Source organism: Schistocerca serialis, unplaced genomic scaffold (genome assembly GCF_023864345.2).
Source record: "Schistocerca serialis cubense isolate TAMUIC-IGC-003099 unplaced genomic scaffold, iqSchSeri2.2 HiC_scaffold_1362, whole genome shotgun sequence".
Taxonomy (NCBI): Eukaryota; Metazoa; Arthropoda; class Insecta; order Orthoptera; family Acrididae; genus Schistocerca; species Schistocerca serialis.
The window spans coordinates 32772805-32795747 of record NW_026047583.1 but is presented as its reverse complement, the minus strand read 5'-3'; positions in this window follow the sequence as shown (position 1 = coordinate 32795747).

The window sequence follows — 22943 nt, the reverse complement described above, 5'->3', positions numbered from 1 at the left end:
AAGGCACAATGCTGACTTAAATACAAGAAGACTGACTCTTCTTACTGTCTAGGTTCTGAAAGTTTCATGTGAGACCAGTTTTAGATTCCGATGCTTCACTTCAGGTTTACTGTATCCCTTGTACCTTCTTATTGACGATGATACACAGAAATTGCATCGGAAAGAAATACAAAATTCACAATGCCGACTTAAGTACAAGAGGACTAACTCTTCTTTCATTCTACGAATTAAGCCTTTCCTGTGAGACCAGTTTTACATATTGATGCCTCACCTCAGGTTTACTGTATCCATTGGACTTTCTTATTGACGATGAAACACAGAAATTGCATCGGAATTAAATACAAAAGACACAATGCCGACTTAAGTACAAGAAGACTGACTCTTCTTACATTCTGTGATTGGAACCTTTCCTGTGAGACCAGTTTAGATATCGATGCTTCACGTCAGGTTTACTGTATCCCTTGGACCTTCTTATTGACGATGCAGCACAGAAATTGCATCTGAATTATATACAAAGCGCACAATGCCGACGTAAGTACAAGAAGTCTGACTCTTCTGACTGTCTATGTTTTGAACCTTTCCTGTGAGACCAGTTTTAGATTCCCATGCTTCACTTCAAGTTTACTATATCCCTTGGACCTTCTCATTGACGATGAAACACAGAAATTGCATCGGAATTAAATAGAAAATTCACAATGCCGACATAAGTACAAGAGGACTGACACTTCTTACTGTGTATCATTTGATCCTTTGTAGTGAGACCAGTTTTAGTTTCCGATGCTTCACTTCAGGTTTACTGTATCCCTTGGACTTGCTTATTGACCATGAAACAAAGAAATTGCATCGGAATTAAATACAATAAGCACAATGCAGACTTAAGTACAAGAAGTCTGACTCTTCGTACTGTCCATGTTTTGAACCTTTCCTGTGAGACCAGTTTTAGATTCCGATGCTACACTTCAAGGTTATTATATCCCTTTGACCTTCTTATTGACGATGAAACACAGAAATGGCATCGGAATCAAATTCAAAATTCACAATGCCGATTTATGTACAAGAGGACTGACCCTTGTTACTGTGTATGCTTTGAACCTTTGCTGTGGGACCAGTTTTAGATTCCGATGCTTCACTTCAGGTTTACTGTATCCCTTGGACCTTCGTATTGACGGTGGAACACAGAAATTGCATCGGAAGTAAATACAAGAGGCACAATGCCGACTTAAGTACATGAAGACTGACTCTTCTTACTGACTATACTTTGAACCTTTCCTGCGAGACCAGTTCTAGATTCCGATGCTTCAGGTCAGGTTTACTGTATCCCTAGGACCCTCTTATTGACGATGAATTACAGAAATTGCATCGGAATTAAATGCAAAAGCACAATGCAGACTTAAGTACCACAAGACTGACTTCTCTTACTGTCTATGATTTGAACCTTTCCTGTGAGACCAGTTTTAGATTCAGATGCTTTACTTCAGGTTAACAGTATCTCTAGGGCCCTCTTGTTGACGATGACACACAGAAATTGCATCGACATTAAGTACAAAAGGCACAATGCCGACTTAAGTACCAGAAGACTGATACTTCTTACTGTCTATGTTATGAACCTTTCCTGTGGAGACCAGTTTAAGATTCAGGTGCTTCACGTCAGGTTTACTGTATCCCTTGGACCTTCTTAGTGACGATGAAACACAGAAATTGCATCAGACTTAAATACAAAATTTACAATGCCGACTTAAGTACAAGAAGACTGACTCTTCTTACTGCCTATGTTATGAACCTTTCCTGTGAGACCAGTTTTAGATTCCAATACTTCAATGCAGGCGTACTGTATCCCTTGGACCTTCTTGTCGACGATGAAACACAGAAATTGCTTCGGAATTAAATACAAAAAGCACAATGCCGACTTAAGTACAAGTAGACTGACTCTTGTTACTGTCTATGTTTTGAACCTCTCTTGTGAGACGAGTTTAAGATTCCGATGCTTCACTTCAGGTTTACTGTATCCCTTGGACCCTCTTATTGACGATGAAACACGGAAATTGCATCGGAATTAAATACAAAAGGCACAATGCCGACTTAAGTACAAGAGGACTGACTCTTCTTACATTCTATGATTTGAGCCTTTCCTGTGTGACCTGTTTTAGATATCGGTGCTTCACTTCAGTTTTACTGAATCCCTCTGACCTTCTTATTGACGGTGAAACACAGAAATTTCATCGGAATTAAATAAAAAACACAATGCCGACTTAAGTAAAAGAAGACTTACTCTTCTTACTGTCTATGTTTTGAACCTTTCCTGTGAGACCGGTATTAGATTCCGATGCTTCACTTCAGGTTTACTGTATCCCTTGGACCTTCTTATTGACGATGAGAATCAAAAATTGCATTGCAATTAAATACAAAAGGCACAATGCCGACTTAAGTACAAGGAGACTGACTCTTCATACTGTCTATGTTTTGAACTTTTCCTGTGAGACCAGTTTTGAATTCCGATGCTTCACTTCAGGTTTGCTGTATCCCTTGGACATCCTTATTTACGATGAAACACAGAAACTGCATCGGAAATAAATACAAAAGGCATAATTCCGAGTTAAGTTCAAGAAGACTGACTCTTCTTACTGTCTATGTTTTCATTCTTTCCCGTGAGACCAGTTTTAGATCCCGATGCTTCACTTCAGGTGTACTGTATCGCTTGGACCGTCTTATTGACGATGAAACACAGAAATTGGACCTTCTTATTGACGATGAAACTCATAAATTACATCGGAATTAAATACAAAATGCACAATGCTGACTTAAGTACAAAAAGACTGACTCTTCTTACTGTCTATGTTTTGAACCTATCCTGTGAGACCAGTTTTAGATTCCGATGCTTCACTTCAGGTTTACTGTATCCCTTGGACCTTCTTATTGACGATAAAACAAAGAAATTGCATCGAAAATAATTACTTAAGGCACAATGATGACTTAAGTACATTCTATGATTTGAGCCTTTTCTGTGAGATCAGTTTTAGGTATCGATGCTTCACTTCAGGTATACTGTATCCTTTGGACTTTCAAATTGACGATGAAACACAGAAATTGCATCGGAATTAAAAAAAAAAGGCACAATGCCTACTTAAGTACAACTAGACTGCCTCTTCTTACTGTCTATGTTTTGAACCTGTCCTGTGAGACCAGTTTTAGATTCCGAAGCTTCGGTTCAGGTTTACTGTACCCCTTGCAACTTCTTATTGACGATGAAACACAGAAAGTGCATCGGAATTAAATGCAAAAGGCACAACGCCAATTTAAGTACATGAAGACTGACTCTTCTTACTGTCTATGTTTTGAACCATTTCTGTGAGGCCAGTTTTAGATTCCGATGCTTCACATCAGGTTTACTGTATCACTTGGACCTTGTTATTGACGACAAAACACAGTAATTGCATCGGAAATAATTACTTAAGGCACAATGATGACTTAAGTACATTCTATGATTTGAGCCTTTTCTGTGAGACCAGTTTTTGGTATCGATGCTTCACTTCAGGTTTACTGTGTATCTTGGACCCTCTTATTGACGATGAAACACGTAAATTGCATCTGAATGAAATACAAAAGGCACAATGCTGACTTAAATACAAGAAGACTGACTCTTCTTACTGTCTAGGTTCTGAAAGTTTCATGTGAGACCAGTTTTAGATTCCGATGCTTCACTTCAGGTTTACTGTATCCCTTGTACCTTCTTATTGACGATGATACACAGAAATTGCATCGGAAAGAAATACAAAATTCACAATGCCGACTTAAGTACAAGAGGACTAACTCTTCTTACATTCTACGAATTAAGCCTTTCCTGTGAGACCAGTTTTACATATCGATGCTTCACCTCAGGTTTACTGTATCCATTGGACTTTCTTATTGACGATGAAACACAAAAAATTGCATCGGAATTAAATACAAAAAACACAATGCCGACTTAAGTACAAGAAGACTGACTCTTCTTACATTCTGTGATTGGAGCCTTTCCTGTGAGACCAGTTTAGATATCGATGCTTCACCTCAGGTTGACTGTATCCCTTGGACCTTCGTATTTACGATGAAACACAGAAATTGCATCGAAATTAAATACAAAAGGCACAATGCCGACTTAAGTACCAGAAGACAGACTCTTCTTACTGTCTATGTTTTGAACCTTTCCTGTGAGACCAGTTTTAGATTCCTATAGTTTACTTCAGGTTGACTGTATCCCTAGGACCTTATCATTGACGATAAAACACAGAAATTGCATCGAAATTAAATACCAAAGGCACAAAGCCGACTTTAGTACAAGAAGACTGACTCCTCTTACTGTCAATGATATTAACCTTTCCTGTGAGGCCAGTTTTAGATTCCGATGCTTTACTTCAGGTTTACTGTATCCCATGGACCTTCCTATTGACGATGAAACACAGAAATTGCATCAGAATTAAATACAAAATGCACAATGCCGACTTAAGTGCAAGAAGGGCGACTCTTCTTACTGTCTATGTTTTGAAGCTTTCCTGTGAGACCAGTTTTAGATTCCGATGCTTCACTTCAGGTGTACTGTATCCCTTGGTCCGTCTTATTGACGATGAAACACAGAAATTGGACCTTCTTATTGACGATGATACACAGAAATTGCATCGGAATTAAATACAAAATTCACAATGCCGACTTAAGTACAAGAGGACTGACTCTTCTTACATTCTGTGATTGGAGCCTTTCCTGTGAGACCAGTTTAGATATCGATGGTTCACCTCAGGTTTACTGTATCCCTTGGACCTTCTTATTAACGATGAAACATAGAAATTGCATCGAAATTAAATACAAAAGGCACACAGCCGACTTAAGTAAAGGAAGACTGACCCTTCTTACTGTCAATGATTTTAACTTTTCCTGTGAGACCAGTTTCAGATTCCGATGCTTCACTCCAGGTTTACTGTATCCCTGGGACCTTCTTATTGACGATGAAACAAAGAAATTCCATCTGAATTAAAAACAAAAGGCACAATCCCGACTTAAGTACAAGAAGACTGACTCTTCTAACTGTCTATGTTTTGAACCATTCCACTGAGGCCAGTTTTAGATTCCGATGCTACACATCAGGTTTACTGTATCCCTTGGACCTTGTTGTTGACGACGAAACATAAAACTTATTCGTAATAAAATACAAAAGGCACAATGCCGACTTAAGTACAAGAAGACTGACTCTTCTTACATTCTGTGATTGGAGCCTTTCCTGTGAGACCAGTTTAGATATCGATGGTTCACCTCAGGTTTACTGTAACCATTGGCCTTTCTTATTGACGATGAAACACAGAAATTGCATCGGAATTAAATACAAAAAACACAGTGCCGACCTAAGTACAAGAGGACTGACTCTTCTTACTGTCTATGTTTTGAACCTTTACTGTGAGACCAGTTTTAGATTCCGATGCTCACATCAGGTTTTCTGTATCCCTTGGACCTTCTTATTGACGATGAAACACAGAGGTTGCATCGGAGTTAAATACAAAAGGCACAATGATGATTCAACTAAAAGAGGACTGACTCGTCTTACATTCGATGATCTGAGCCTTTCCTGAGAGACCAGGTTTAGATATCAAAGCTTACTTCAGGTTTACTGCATCCCTTGTACCTTCTTATTGACGAAGAAACATAGAAATTGCATCGGAATTAAATACAACAGCCACAATGCCGACTTAATTACAAGAAGACTGACTCTTCTTACTGTCTATGTTTTGAACCTTTCCTGTGAGACCAGTTTTAGATTCCGATGCTTCGCCTCAGGTTTACTGTATCCTTTGGACTTTCATATTGACGATGAAACAAAGAAATTGCATCGGAATTAAAAAAAAAAGGCACAATGCCTACTTAAGTACAACTAGACTTCCCCTTCTTACTGTCTATGTTTTGAACCTTTACTGTGAGACCAGTTTTTAATTCCGATGCTTCACATCAGGTTTACTGTATCCCTTGTACCTTCTTATTGACGATGAAACACAGAAATTGCATCGGAATTAAATACAAAAGGCACAATGCCAATTTAAGCACATGAAGACTGACTCTTCTTACTGTCTATGTTTTGAACCATTTCTGTGAGGCCAGTTTTAGATTCCGATGCTTCACTTAAGGTTTACTGTATTCCTTGGACCTTCATATTGACGATGAAACACAGAAATTGCATCGGAATTAAATACAAAAGAGACACTGCCTACTTAAGTGCAAGAAGACTGACTCTTCTTACTGTCTATGTTTTGAACCTTTCCTGTGAGACCAGTTTTTGATTCCGATGCTTCGCTTCAGGTTTACTGAATCCCTTGGACCTTCTTATTGACGATGAATCACAGAAACTGCATCGGAATTAAATACAAAAGGTACAATGCCGACTTAAGTACAAGAAGACTGACTCTTCTTACTGTCTATGTTTTGAACGTTTCCTGTGAGACCAGTTTTAGATTCCGATGCTTCACTTCAGGTGTACTGTATCACTTGGACCGTCTTATTGACGATGAAACACAGATATTGGACCTTCCTGTTGACGATGAGACACAGAACTTGCACCGGACCTTAATACATGAGGCACAATCCCGACTTAAGTACAAGAAGTCTGACTCTTCTTACTGACTATGTTTGGAACTTATCCTCCGAGACCAGTTTTAGAGTCCGATGCTTCAGTTCAGGTTTACAGTATCCCTTGGACCTTCTTATTGACGATGAAACACAGAAATTGCACCGGAATTAAATAGAAAAAGCACAATGCCGAATTAAGTACAATAAGACTGACTCTTCTCACTGTCTAAGATTTAAACTATTCCTGCGAGACCAGTTTTAGATTCCGATGTTTCACTTCAGGTTTACTGTATCCCTTGGACCTCCATATTGGCGATGAAACACAGTAGTTGCATTGGAATTAAATACAAAAGGCACAATGCCGACGTAAGTACAAGAAGACTGGCTCTTCTTACTTTCTATGATTTGAACCTTTCCTGTGAGACCAGTTTTAGATTCCGATGCTTCACTTCAGGTGTACTGTATCACTTGGACCGTCATATTGACGATGAAACACAGAAATTGGACCTTCTTATTGACGATGAAACTCATAAATTGCATCGGAATTAAATACAAAATGCACAATGCTGACTTAAGTACAAAATGACTGACTCCTCTTACTGTCTATGATTTGAACCTTTCCTGTGAGACCAGTTTTAGATTCCGATGCTTCACTTCAGGTTTACTGTATACCTTGGAACTTCTTATTGACGATAAAACACAGAAATTGCATCGGAAATAAATACTTAAGGCACAATGATGACTTAAGTACATTCTATGATTTGAGCCTTTACTGTGAGACCAGTTTTAGATTCCGATGCTTCACTTCAGGTTTACAGTGTATCTTGGACCCTCTTATTGACGATGAAACACATAAATTGCATCGGAATGAAATACAAAAGGCACAATGCTGACTTAAGTACAAGAAGACTGACTCTTCTTACTGTCTAGGATCTGAACGTTTCATGTGAGACCAGTTTTAGATTCCGATGCCTCACTTCAGGTTTACAGTGTATCTTGGACCCTCTTATTGACGATGAAACACATAAATTGCATCGAAATTAAATAAAAAAGGCACAATGCCGACTTAAGTACCAGAAGACAGACTCTTCTTACTGTCTATGTTTTGAACCTTTCCTGTGAGACCAGTTTTAGATTCCCATACTTTACTTCAGGTTGACCATATCCCTAGGACCTTATCATTGACGATGAAACTCAGAAATAGCATCGAAATTAAATACAAAAGGCACAAAGCCGACTTAAGTACAAGAAGACTGACTCTTCCTACTGTCAATGATTTTAACCTTTCCTGTGAGACCAGTTTTAGATTCCGATGCCTCACTTCAGGTTTACTGTATCCCTTGGACCTTCCTATTGACGATGAACCACAGATATTGCATCGGAATTAAATACAAAAGGCACAATGCCGACTTAAGTGCCAGAAGGCAGACTCTTCTTACTGTCTAGGTTTTGTACCATTCCTGTGAGACCAGCTTTAGATTCCGATGCTCGCTTAAGGTTTACTGTATCTTTTGAACCTTCTTATTGGCGATGATCTACAGAAATTGCATCGGAAATAAATACAAAAATAACAATGCCGACTGAAGTACAAGAAGACTGACTATTCTTACATTCTGTGATTGGGGCCTTTCCTGTGAGACCAGTTTAGATATCGATGCTTCACCACAGGTTTACTGTATCCCTTGGACCTTCTTATTGACGATGAAAAACAGAAACTGCATCTGAATTAAATACTAAAGGCACAACGGCGACTTAAGTACAAGAAGAGCGGCTCTTCTTACTGTCTATGTTTTGAACCATTCCTGTGAGACCGGTTTCAGATTCCGATGCTTCACGTAAGGTTTACTGTATCATTTGGACCTTCTTATTGGCGATGAAACATAGAAAATGCATCGGAATTTAATACAAAACCACAATGCCGACATAAGTACCAGAAGACTGATACTTCTTACTGTCTATGTTATGAACTTTTCCTGTGAGACCAGTTTTAGGTTCCGATGCTTCACTTCAGCTTTACTGTATCCCTTGGACATTCTTATTGACGATGAAACAGTGAAATTTCATTGGAATAAAATACAAAAGTCACAATGCCGACTTAAGTACAAGAAAACTGACACTCCTTACTGTCTAAGTTTGAAGCTTTCCTGTGAGAGCAGTTTTAGATTCCGATGCTTCACTGCAGGAGTACTGTATCCCATGGACCTTCTTGTCGACGATGAAACACAGAAATTGCATCGGAATTAAATACAAAAGGCACAATGCCAACATATGTATCAGAAGACTGATACTTCTTACTGTCTATGTCATGAACTTTTCCTGTGAGGCCAGTTTTAGATTCCGATGCTTCACGTCAGGTTTACTGTATCCCTTGGACCTTCTTATTGACGATGAAACACTGCAATTGCATCGGAATTAAATACAAAGGGCATAATGCCGACTTAAGTACATGAAGACCGACACTCCTTAAAGGTTAAGTTTGAGCCTTTTCTGTGGGACCAGTTTTAGATTCTCATGCTTCACTTCAGATGTATTGTATCCCATGGACCTTCTTATCGACGATGAAACACAGAAGTTGCTTCGGAATTAAATACAAAAGGCACAATGCCGACTTAAGTACCAGAAGACTGATACTTCTTGTTGTCTATGTTATGAACCTTTCCTGTGAGACCAGTTTTAGATTCCGATGCTTCACGTGAGGTTTACTGTATCCCTTGGACCTTCGTATTGACGATGCAACACAGAAATTGCATCGGAATTATATACAAAACGCACAATGCCGACGTAAGTACAAGAATACTGACTCTTCTGACTGTCTATGTTTTTAACCTTTCCTGTGAGACCAGTTTTAGATTCCCATGCTTCACTTCAAGTTTACTATATCCCTTGGACCTTCTTATTGACGATGAAACACAGAAATTGCATCGTAATTAAATAGAAAATTCACAATGCCGACTTAAGTACAAGAGGACTGACACTTCTTACAGTGTATGCTTTGAACCTTTGCTGTGTGACCAGCTTTAGATTCCGATGCTTCACTTCAGGTTTACTGTATCCCTTGGACTTGCTTATTGACCATGAAACAAAGAAATTGCATCGGAATTAAATACAAAATGCACAATGCCGACTTAAGTACAAGAAGACTGACTCATCTTACTGTCTATGTTTTGAGCCTTTCCTGTGAGACAAGTTTTAGATTCCGATGCTTCACTTCAAGTTTACTGTATCCCCCGTACCTTCTTATTGACGATGAAACAGAGAAATTGCATCGGAATTAAATACAAAAAGCACACTGCCGACTTAACTACAAGGAGACTTACTGTTCTTACTGTACATGTTTTGAGTTATTCCTGTAAGGCCAGTTTTAGATTCCGATGCTTCACTTCAGGTTTAGTGCATCCCTTGGTCTTTCTTATTGACGGTGAAACACAGAAATTGCATCGGAATTAAATAAAAAACACAATGCCGACTTATGTAAAAGTAGACTGGCTCTTCTTACTGTCTATGTTTTGAACCTTTCCTGTGAGACCGGTATTAGATTCCGATGCTTCACTTCAGGTTTACTGTATCCCTTGGACATTCTTATTGACGATGAAAATCAGAAATTGCATTGGAATTAAATACAAAAGGCACAATGCCGACTTAAGTACAAGGAGACTGACTCTTCATACAGTCTATGTTTTGAACCTTTCCTGTGAGACCAGTTTTAGATTCCGATGCTTCACTTCAGGTTTGCTGTATCCCTTGGACATCCTAATTTACGATGAAACACAGAAATTGCATCGGAATTAAATAGAAATGGCACAATGCCAACTTAAGTACGAGAGAACTGACTGTTCTTACATTCTATGGTTTGAGCCATTCCTCTGAGACCAGTTTTAGATATAGATGCTTCACTGTAGGTTTACCGTATCCCTTGGACCTTCGTATTGACGATGAAACACAGAAATGCCATCTGAATTAAATACAAGAGGCACAATGCCGACTTAAGTACAAGAAGACTGACTCTTCTTACTGTCTATGTTTTGAACCATTCCTGTGAGGCCAGTTTTAGATTCCGATGCTTCACTTCAGGTTTACTGTATCCCTTGGACCTTGTTGCTGACGATGAAACGTAAAACTTATTCGGAATTAAATACAATAGGCACAATGCCGATTTAAGTACAAGAAGACTGACTCTTCTTACTGTCTATGTTTTGAACCTTTCCTGTGAGACCAGTTTTCGATGCCGATGCTTCACATCAGGTTTACTGTATCCCTTGGGACTTCTTATTGACGATGAAACAGAGAATTTGCATCGCAGTTAAATACAAAAGGCACAATGATGATTTAAGTACAAGAGGACTGACTCGTTTTACATTCGATGATTTGAGCCTTTCCTGAGAGACCAGTTTTAGATATCGATGCTTCACCTCAGGTTTACTGTATCCCTTGTACCTTCTTATTGACGAAGAAACATAGAAATTGCATCGGAATAAAATACAACACCCACAATGCCGACTCAATTACAAGAAGACTGACTCTTCTTACTGTCTATGTTTTGAACCATTTCTGTGATGCCAGTTTTAGATTCCGATGCTTCAATTCAGGTTTACTGTATCCCTTGGGCCTTCATATTGACGATGAAACACAGAAATTGCATCGGAATTAAATACAAAAGGCACACTGCCTACTTAAGTACAAGAAGACTGACTCTTCTTACTGTCTATGTTTTGAACCTTTCCTGTCAGACCAGTTTTAGATTCCGATGCTTCGCTTCAGGTTTACTGAATCCCTTGGACCTTCTTATTGACGATGAAACACAGAAACTGCATCGGAATTAAATACAAAAGGCACAATGCCGACTTAAGTACAAGAAGACTGACTCATCTTACTGTCTATGTTCTGAACTTTTCATGTGAGACCAGTTTTAGATTCCGATGCTTCACTTCAGGTTTACTGTATCACTTGTACCTTCTTATTGACGATGATACACAGAAATTGCATCGGAATTAAATACAAAATTCACAATGCCGACTTAAGTACAAGAGGACTTACTCTTCTTACATTCTACGATTTAAGCCTTTCCTGTGAGACCAGTTTTACATATCGATGCTTCACCTCAGGTTTACTGTATCCATTGGAGTTTCTTATTGACGATGAAACACAGAAATTGCATCGGAATTAAATACAAAAATCACAATGCCGACTTAAGTACAAGAAGACTGATTCTTCTTACATTCTGTGATTGGAGCCTTTCCTGTTACTTCAGTTTAGATATCGATGCTTCATCTCAGGTTTACTGTATCCCTGGGACCTTCTTATTGACGATGAAACACAGAAATTGCATCGGAATTAAATACAAAAGGCACAATGCCCTCTTAAGTACCAGAAGAGAGACTCTTCTTACTGTGTATGTTTTGAACCTTTCCTGTGAGAACGGTTTTAGATTCCGATGCTTCACTTCAGGTTTACTGTATCACTTGGACCTTCGAACTGACGATGAAACACAGAAATTGCATCGGATTTAAATACAAAAGGCACAATGCCGACTTAAGTGCCAGAAGACAGACTCTTCTTACTGTCTAGGATTTGTACTATTCCTGTGAGACCAGCTATAGATTCCGATGCTTCGTTTAAGGTTTACTGTATCCTTTGAACCTTCTTAATGACGATGATTCACAGATTTTGCATCGGAATTAAGTACAAAAATCACATTGCCGACTTAAGTACAAGAGGACTGACTCTTCTTACATTCTGTGATTGGAGCCTTTCCTGTGAGACCAGTTTAGACAACGATGCTTCACCTCAGATTTACTGTATCCCTTGGACCTTCTTATTGACGATGAAACACAGAAATTGCATCGGAAATATATACAAAACGCACAATGCCGACGTAAGTACAAGAAGACTGACTCTTCTGACTGTCTATGTTTTGAACCTTTCCTGTGAGACCAGTTTTAGATTCCCATGCTTCACTTCAAGTTTACTATATACTTGGTCCTTCTTATTGATGTTCAAACACAGATATTGCATCGGAATTAAATACAAAATTCACAATGCCGACTTATGTACAAGAGGACTGACTCTTCTTACGGTGTATGCTTTGAACCTTTGCTGTGAGAGCAGTTTTAGTTTCCGATGCTTCACTTCAGGTTTACTGTATCCATTGGACTCTCTTGTTGACGTTGAAACACAGAAAATGCATCGGAATTAAATAGAAAAGGCACAATGCAGACTTAAGTACCAGAAGACTGACTTCTCTTACTGTCTATGATTTGAACCTCTCCTGTGAGACCAGTTTTAGATTCATATGCTTTACTTCAGGTTGGCTGTATCCCTAGGACCGTCTTATTGGCGATGACACGCAGAAATTGCATCGACATTAATTACAAAAGGCACAATGCCGACTTAAGTACCAAAAGACTTATACTTCTTACTGTCTATGTTATGAACCTTTCCTGTGAGACCAGTTTTAGATTCCGATGCTTCACGACAGGTCTACTGTATACCCTGGACCTTCTTATTTACGATAAAACACAGAATATGCATCGGAATTAAATACAAAAGGCACAATGCCGACTTCAGTACAAGAAGACTGACTCTTCTTACTGTCTATGTTATGAAACTTTCCTGTGAGACCAGTTTTAGATTCCGATGCTTCACTTCAGCTTTACTGTATCCCTTGGACTATCTTCTTGACGATGAAACAGTGAAATTGCATCGGAATTAAATACAAAAGGCATAATGCCGACTTAAGAACTAGAAAACTGTCACTCCTTACCGTCTAAGTTTTGAACCTTTCCTGTGAGAGCAGTTTTAGATTCCGATGCTTCACGGCAGGCGTGCTGTATCCCATGGACCTTATTGTCGACGATGAAACACAGAAATCGCATCGGAATTAAATACAAAAGGCACGATGCCGACTTAAGTACCAGACGACTGATACATCTTACTATCTATGTTATGAACCTTTCCTGTGAGACCAGTTTTAGATTCCGATGCTTCTCTTCAGGTTTACTGCATCCCGTGGTCTTTCTTATTGACGATGAAACACAGAAATTGCATCGGAATTAAATACAAGACCCACAATGCCCACTTAACTACAAGAAGACTGACTCTCCTCACTGTCTATGAATTAAACCTTTCCTGCGATACCAGTTTTATATTCCGATGTTTCATTTCAATTTCACTGTATCCCTTGGACCTTCTTATGGACGATGAAACACAGAAATTGCATCGGAATTAAATACAAAAGGCACAATGCCGACTTAAGTACAAGAAGACTGACTTTTGTTCCATTCTATGATTAGAGCACTTGCTGCGAGACCAGTTTTAGATGTCGATGCCCCACTTCAGGTTTACTGTATCCATCTGACCTTCTTATTGACGATGAGACACAGAAATTGCATCGGAATTAAATACAAAAGCACAATGCCGACTTAAGTACAAGAAGACTGGCTCTTCTTACTGTCTATGTTTTGAACCATTCCTGTGAGACCGGTTTTAGATTCCAATGCTTCACTTCAGGTTTACTGTATCCCTTGGACCTTCTAATTGACGATGAAAGTCAGAAATTGCATCAGAATTAAATACAAAAGGCTCAATGCCGACTTAAGTAGAAGAAGACTGACTCATCTTACTGTCCATGCTTTGAACCTTTCCTGTGAGACCAGTTTTAGATTCCGATGCTTCACTTCAGGTTTACTGTATCCCTTGGACCTTCTTATTGACGATGAAAATCAGAAATTGCGTCGGAATTAAAGACAAATGGCTCAATGATGACTTAAGTACAAGAGGACTGACTCTTCTTCGTGTCTATGCCTTGAACCTTTCCTGTGAGACCAGTTTTGGATTCCGATGCTTCACTTCAGGTGTACTGTAACCCTTGGAACATCTTATAGACGATGAAACACAGCAAAGGCATCGGCATTAAATACAAAAGGCAAAATGCCGACTTAAGTACAGGAAAACTGCCCTTTTTTACTGTCTATGAATTGTACCTTTCCTGTGAGACCAGTTTTAGAATCCGATGCTTCTCTTCGGGTTTACTGTATCCATTGGACTTTCTTGTTGACGATGAAACACAGAAAATGCATCGGAATTAAAAACAAAAGGCACAATGCAGACTTAAGTACCAGAAGACTGACTTTTCTTACTGTCTATGTTTTGAACCTCTCCTGTGAGACCAGTTTTAGATTCAAACGCTTTACTTCAGGTTGGCTGTATCCCTATGACCGTCTTATTGACGATGACACACAGAAATTGCATCGACATTAAATACAAAAGGCACAATGCCGACTTAAGTACCAGAAGACTTATACTTCTTACTGTCTATGTTATGAACCTTTCCTGTGAGACCAGTTTTAGATTCCAATGCTTCATTTCAGTTTCATTGTATCCCTTGGACCTTCTTATTGACGATGAAGCACAGAAATTGCATCGGAAATATATACAAAACGCACAATGCCGACGTAAGTACAAGAAGACTGACTCTTCTGACTGTCTATATTTTGAACCTTTCCTGTGAGACCAGTTTTAGATTCCCATGCTTCACCTCAAGTTTACTATATACTTGGTCCTTCTTATTGATGTTCAAACACAGATATTGCATCGGAATTAAATACAAAATTCACAATGCCGACTTATGTACAAGAGGACTGACTCTTCTTACGGTGTATGCTTTGAACCTTTGCTGTGAGACCAGTTTTCATTTCCGATGCTTCACTTCAGGTTTACTGCATCCCTTGGTCTTTTTTATTGACGATGAAAAACAGAAATTGCATCGCAATTAAATACAAGACCCACAATGCCGACTTAAGTACAAGTAGACTGACTCTTCGTACTGTCTATACTCTGAACCTCACCTGTGAGGTCAGTCTTGGATTCCGATGCTTCACTTGAGGTTTACTGTTTCACTTGGACCTTCTTGTTGACGATGTAACACAGAAATTGCATCGGAATTTAATACAAAAGGCACAATTCAGACTTAATTACTAGAAGACTGACTCATCATACTGTCTATGATTTGAACCTTTCCTGTGAGACCAGTTTTAGATTCCGATGCTTCACTTCAGGTTTACTGTATCCCTTCGACAATCTTATTGACGATGAAACGCAGAAATTGCATCGGAATTAAACACAAAAGGCACAATGCCGAATTAAGTACAAGAAGACTGACTCTTCTTACTGTCTATGTTACGAACCTTACCTGTGAGACCAGTTTCAGATTCCGATGCTTCACGTAAGGTTTACTGTATCCCTTGGACCTTCTTATTGACGATGAAACACAGAAATTGCATCGGAATTTAATACAAAAAGCACAATGCCGACTTAAGTACAAGAAGACTGACTCATCTTACTGTCTATGTTTTGAACTTTTCCTGTGAGACCAGTTTTAGATTCCGATGCTTCACTTCAGCTTTACTGTATCCCTTGGACTTTCTTATTGACGATGAAACAGTGAAATTGCATCGGAATGAAATACAAAAGGCACAATGCCGAAATATGTACAAGAAAACTGACACTCCTTACCGTCTAAGTTTTGAACCTTTCCTGTGAGACCAGTTTTAGATTCCGATGCTTCACTGCAGGCGTACTGAATCCCATGGACCTTCTTGTCGACGATGAAACACAGAAATTGCATCGTAATTAAATACAAAAGGCACAATGCCGACTTAAGTACCAGAAGACTGATACTTCTTAATGTCTATGTTTTGAACCTTTCCTGCGACACCAGTTTTAGATGCTGATGCTTCACTTCATTTGTATTGTATCCCATGGACCTACTTATCGACGATGAAATACAGAAATTGCATCGGAATTAAATAGAAAAGGCACAATGCCGACTTCAGTACAAGAAGACTGACTCTTCTTACTGTCTATGTTTTGAACCTTTCCTGTGAGACTAGTTTCAGATTCCACTGCTTCACTTCAGTTTTATTGTATCCCTTGGACCTTCTTAAAGACGATGAAACACAGAAATTGCATCGGAAATATATACAAAACGCACAATGCCGACGTAAGTACAAGAAGACTGACTCTTCTGACTGTCTATGTTTTGAACCTTTCCTGTGAGACCAGTTTTATATTCCCATGATTCACTTCAAGTTTACTATATACTTGGTCCTTCTTATTGATGTTCAAACACAGATACTGCATCAGAATTAAATACAAAATTCACAATGCCGACTTATGTACAAGAGGACTGTCTCTTCTTACGGTGTATGCTTTGAACCTTTGCTGTGAGACCAGTTTTAGTTTCCGATGCTTCACTTCAGGTTTACTGTATCCCTTGGACGCTCTTATTGACGATGGAACACAGACATTGGATCGGAAGTAAATACAAGAGGCACAATGCCGACATAATTACAAGAAGACTGTCTCTTCTTACTGACTATGTTTTGAACCTTTCCTGCGAGACCTGCTCTAGATTCCGATGCTTCAGGTCAGGTTTACTGTATCCCTTAGACCGTCGTATTGACGATGAAACACAGAAATTGCATCGGAATTAAATACAACAGCCTCAATGCCCACTTAAGTACAAGAAAACTGACTCTTCTTACTGTCTATGATTTGAACCTTTCCTGCGAGACCAGTTTTAGATTCCGATGCTTCACTTCAGGTTATCTGTATCCTTTGGACTTTCATATTGACGATGAAACACAGAAATTCCATCGGAATTAAAAAAAAAAAGGCACAATGCCTACTTAAGTACAACTAGACTGACTCTTCTTACTGTCTATGTTTTGAACCTTTCCTGTGAGACCAGTATTAGATTCCGATGTTTCGCTTCAGGTTTACTGAATCCCTTGGACCTTCTTATTGACGATGAAACACAGAAACTGCATCAGAATTAAATACAAAAGGCACAATGCCGACATAAGTACAAGAAGACTGACTCTTCTTACTGTCTATCTTCTAAATTTTTCCTGTGAGACCAGTTTTAGAATCCGATGCTTCATTTCAGGTTTACTGTTTCCCTTGGACCTTCTTATTTACGATGAATCACAGAAATCGCATCGGAATTAAATACAAAACCCTCAATGCCGACTTAAGTACAAGGAGACTGACTCTTCATACTCTCTATGTTCTGAACCATTCCTGTGAGACCAGTTTTAGATTCCGATGCTTCACTTCAGGTTTACTGTATCCCTTGGACCTTCTTATTTACGATGAATCACAGAAATCGCATCGGAATTAAATACAAAAGACACAATGCCGACATAAGTACAAGAAGACTGACTCTTCTTACTGTCTATGTTTTGAACCTTTCCTGTGAGGCCAGTTTCAGATTCCGATGCTTCACTTCAGGTTTACTGTATCCCATGGACCTTCATATTGACAATGAAACACAGAAATTGCATCGGAATTAAATACAAAAGGCACAATGCCCACTTAAGTACAAGAAAACTGACTCTTCTTACTCTCTATGTTTTGAACCTTTCCTGTGACACCAGTTTTAGATTCCGATTCTTCGCTTCAGGTTGACTGTATCACTACGGCCTTCTTATTGACGATGAAACACAGAAACTGCATTGGAATGAAATACAAAAGGCACAATGCCGACTAAAGTACAAGAAGACTGAATCTTCTTACTGTCAATGTTTTGAACCTTTCCTGCGAGACCATTCTAGATTTCGATGCTTCACTTCAGGTTTACTGTATCCCTTGCACATTCTTATTGGCGAAGGAAATCAGAAATTGCATCGGAATTAAATACAAAAGGCTCAATGCAGACTTAAGTACAAGAAGACTGACTCTTCATACTCTCCTTGTTCTGAACCTTTCCTGTGAGACCATTTTTAGATTCCGATTCTTCACTTCAGGTTTACTGTATCCCTAGGACCTTCTTATAACGATGAAACACAGAAATTGCATCGGAATTAAATACAAAAAGCACAATGCCCACGAAAGTACAAGAAGACTGACTCTTCTTACTGTCTATGCTTTGAACCTCTCTGGTGAGACCAGTTTTAGATTCCGATGCTTCCCTCAGGTTTACTGTATCCCTTGGACATCCTTATTTACGAAGAAACACAGAAATTGCATCGGAATTAAATAGAAAAGGCACAATGCCAACTTAAGTACAAGAGAACTGACTCTTGTTACGTTCTATGATTTGAGCCTTTACTGTGAGACCAGTTTTAGATATCGATGCTTCACTTCAGGTTTACAGTATCTCTTGGACCTTCTTATTGATGATGAAACACAGAAATTGCATCGGAAATAAATACTAAACGCACAATGATGACTTAAGTACAAAAGGACTGACTCGTTTTACATTCTATGATTTGAACCTTTAGTGTGAGACCAGTTTTAGATATCGATGCTTCACTTCGGGTTTACAGTATCCCTTGGACCTTCTTATTGACGATGAAACACATAAATGGCATCGGAATTAAATACAAAAGGCACAATGCTGACTTAAGTAAAAGAGACTGACCCTTCTTACTGTCTACGTTATGAGCCTTTCCTGTGAGACCAGTTTTAGATTCCGATGCTTCACGTCAGGTTTACTGTATCCCTTGGACCTTCATATTGCGGATGAAACACAGAAATTGTATCGGAATTAATTACAAAAGGCACAATGCCTACTTACGTACAAGAAGACTGACTCTTCTTACCGTCTATATTATGAACCTTTCTTGTGAGACCAGTATTAGATTCCGATGCTTCGCTTCAGGTTTACTGTATCCCTTGGACCTACTTACGATGAAACACAGCAATTTCATCGGAATTAAATACAAAAGAACAATGCCGACATATGTACAAGAGGACTGACTCTTCTTACATTCTTTGATCTGAGCCTTTCCTGTGGGACCAGTTTTAGATTTCGATGCTACACTTCAGGTTTCATGTATTCCTCTGACCTTCTTATTGACGATGAAACACAGAAATTGCATTGGAATTAAAAACAAAAAGCACAATGCCGACATTAGTACAAGAAGACTGAATCTTCTTACTGTCAATGTTTTGAACCTTTCCTGCGAGACCATTCTAGATTCCGATGCTTCACTTCAGGTTTACTGTATCCCTTGCACATTCTTATTGGCGAAGGTAATCAGAAATTGCATCGGAATTAAATACAAAAGGCTCAATGCTGACTTAAGTACAAGAAGACCGACTCTTCATACTCTCTATGTTCTGAACCTTTCCTGTGAGACCATTTTTGGATTCCGATTCTTCACTTCAGGTTTACTGTATCCCTAGGACCTTCTTATTGATGATGAAACACAGAAATTGCATCGGAAATAAAAACTAAAGGCACAATTATGACTTAAGTACAAAAGGACTGACTCGTTTTACATTCTATGATTTGAACCTTTAGTGTGAGACCAGTTTTAGATACCGATGCTTCACTTCGGGTTTACAGTATCCCTTGGACCTTCTTATTGACGACGAAACACAGAAATTCCATCGGAATTAAATAGAAAACGCACAATGAAGATTTAAGTACAAGAAAACGGACTCTTCTTACTGTCTATGTTTTGAACCTTTTCTGTGAGACCTGCTTTAGTTTCCGATGCTTCACTTCAGGTTTACTGTATCCCTTGGAACTTCTTGTTGACGATGAAACACAGAAATTGCTTCGGAATTACAATCAAATGGAACAATGCCGACTTAAGAACAAGAAGACTGACTCTTCTTACTGTCTATAGTTTGAACTTACCCTGTGAGACCAGTTTTAGATTCCGATGCTTCACTTCAGGGTTACTGTATCCCTTGAACCATCTTACTTAATATGAAACACAGAAATTGCATCGGAATGAAATAGAAAATGCACAAAGCCAACTTAAGTACAACAGAACAGACCCTTCCTATTTTCTATTATTTGAGCCTTTCCTCTAAGACCAGTTTTAGAAATCGATGTTTCAATTTAGGTTTACTGTATCCCTTGGACCTTCTTACTGACGATGAAACACAGAAATTGCATCGAAATTTAATACAAAAATCGCAATGCCGACTTAAGGACAAGAAGACTCACTCTTCTTACTGTCTATGTTTTGAACCTTTCCAGTGAGATCAGTTTCAGATTCCGATGCTTCACTTCTGGATTACTGTATCCCTTGGACCTTACTATTGACGATGAAACATAAAACTTGCATCGGAATTAAATAGAAAAGGCACAATGCCGACTTAAGTACAAGAAGACTGACCCTTCTTTCAGTCTATGTTTTGAACCTTTCCTGTGAGACCAGTTTTTGATTCCGATTTTTCAATTCAGGTTTACTGTATCCCTTCGACATTCTTATTGACGATGAAACACAGTAATTGCACCGGAATTAAATACAAAAGGCACAATGCCGTCTTAAGTACAAGAAGACTGACTCTTCTTACTGTCTATGCTTTAACCTTTACTCTGAGACCAGTTTTAGATTCCGATGCCTCACTTTTGGTTTTCTGTATCCCTTGGACCTTCTTGTAGACGAAGCAAAACACAGAAATTGCATCGGAATTAAAAATTAAAGGCACAATGCCGACTTAAGTACAAGAAGACTGACTCTTCTTACTGTCTATGCCTTGAACCTTTCCAGTGAGACCAGTATTAGATTCCGATGCTTCACTTCAGGTTTACTGCATCCCTTGGACCTTCTTATTTACGATGAAACACAGAAATTGCATCGGAATTAAATAGAAAATGCACTATGCCAATTTCAGTACAAGTGAACTGACTCTTCTTATATTCTAATATTGAAGCCTTTCCACTGAGACCAGTTACAAATATCGATGCTTCACTTTAGGTTTACTGTACCCCTTGGACCTTCTTACTGTCGATGGAACACAGAAATTGCATCGGAATTAAAATTAAAAGGCACAATCCCGACTTAAGGACAAGAAGACTAACTCTTCTTACTGTCTATGTTTTAACCTATCCTGTGAGACCAGTTTTAGATTACGATGCTTCACTTCAGGTTTACTGTATCCCTGGGACCTTCTTATTTTCGATGAAACATAGAACTTGCATCGCAATTAAATAGAAAAGGCACAATGCCGACTTAAGTACAAGAAGACTGACTCTTCTTACTGTCTATGTTTGAGCATCTCCTGTGCGACCAGTTTTAAATTCCGCTGCTTTACTTCAGGTTTACTGTATCCTTTGGACCTGTTCATGACGATGAAACACAGTAATTGCATCGGAATTAAATACAAATGGCACAATGCCGACTTAAGTACAGGAAGACTGACTCTTCTTACAGTCTATGTTTTGGACCTTTCCTGTGAGACCAATTTTAAATTTCGATGCTTCACTTCAGGTTTACTGTATCCCTTGCTACTTTTTACTGACGATGAAATACAGAAATTGCATCGGAATTAAATACAAAAGGCACAATGCCGGCTTAAGTACAACAAGACTGACTCTTCATACTGTCTATGATTTGAACCCTTCCTGTAAGACCAGTTTTAGATTCCGATGCTTCACTTCAGGTTTACTGCATCCCTTGGCCCTTCTTATTGACGATGAAACACAGCAATTTCATCGGAATTAAATACAAAAGAACAATGCCGACATATGTACAAGAGGACTGACTCTTCTTACATTCTTTGATCTGAGCCTTTCCTGTGGGACCAGTTTTAGATTTCGATGCTACACTTCAGGTTTCATGTATTCCTCTGACCTTCTTATTGACGATGAAACACAGAAATTGCATTGGAATTAAAAACAAAAAGCACAATGCCGACATTAGTACAAGAAGACTGAATCTTCTTACTGTCAATGTTTTGAACCTTTCCTGCGAGACCATTCTAGATTCCGATGCTTCACTTCAGGTTTACTGTATCCCTTGCACATTCTTATTGGCGAAGGTAATCAGAAATTGCATCGGAATTAAATACAAAAGGCTCAATGCTGACTTAAGTACAAGAAGACCGACTCTTCATACTCTCTATGTTCTGAACCTTTCCTGTGAGACCATTTTTGGATTCCGATTCTTCACTTCAGGTTTACTGTATCCCTAGGACCTTCTTATTGATGATGAAACACAGAAATTGCATCGGAAATAAAAACTAAAGGCACAATTATGACTTAAGTACAAAAGGACTGACTCGTTTTACATTCTATGATTTGAACCTTTAGTGTGAGACCAGTTTTAGATACCGATGCTTCACTTCGGGTTTACAGTATCCCTTGGACCTTCTTATTGACGACGAAACACAGAAATTCCATCGGAATTAAATAGAAAACGCACAATGAAGATTTAAGTACAAGAAAACGGACTCTTCTTACTGTCTATGTTTTGAACCTTTTCTGTGAGACCTGCTTTAGTTTCCGATGCTTCACTTCAGGTTTACTGTATCCCTTGGAACTTCTTGTTGACGATGAAACACAGAAATTGCTTCGGAATTACAATCAAATGGAACAATGCCGACTTAAGAACAAGAAGACT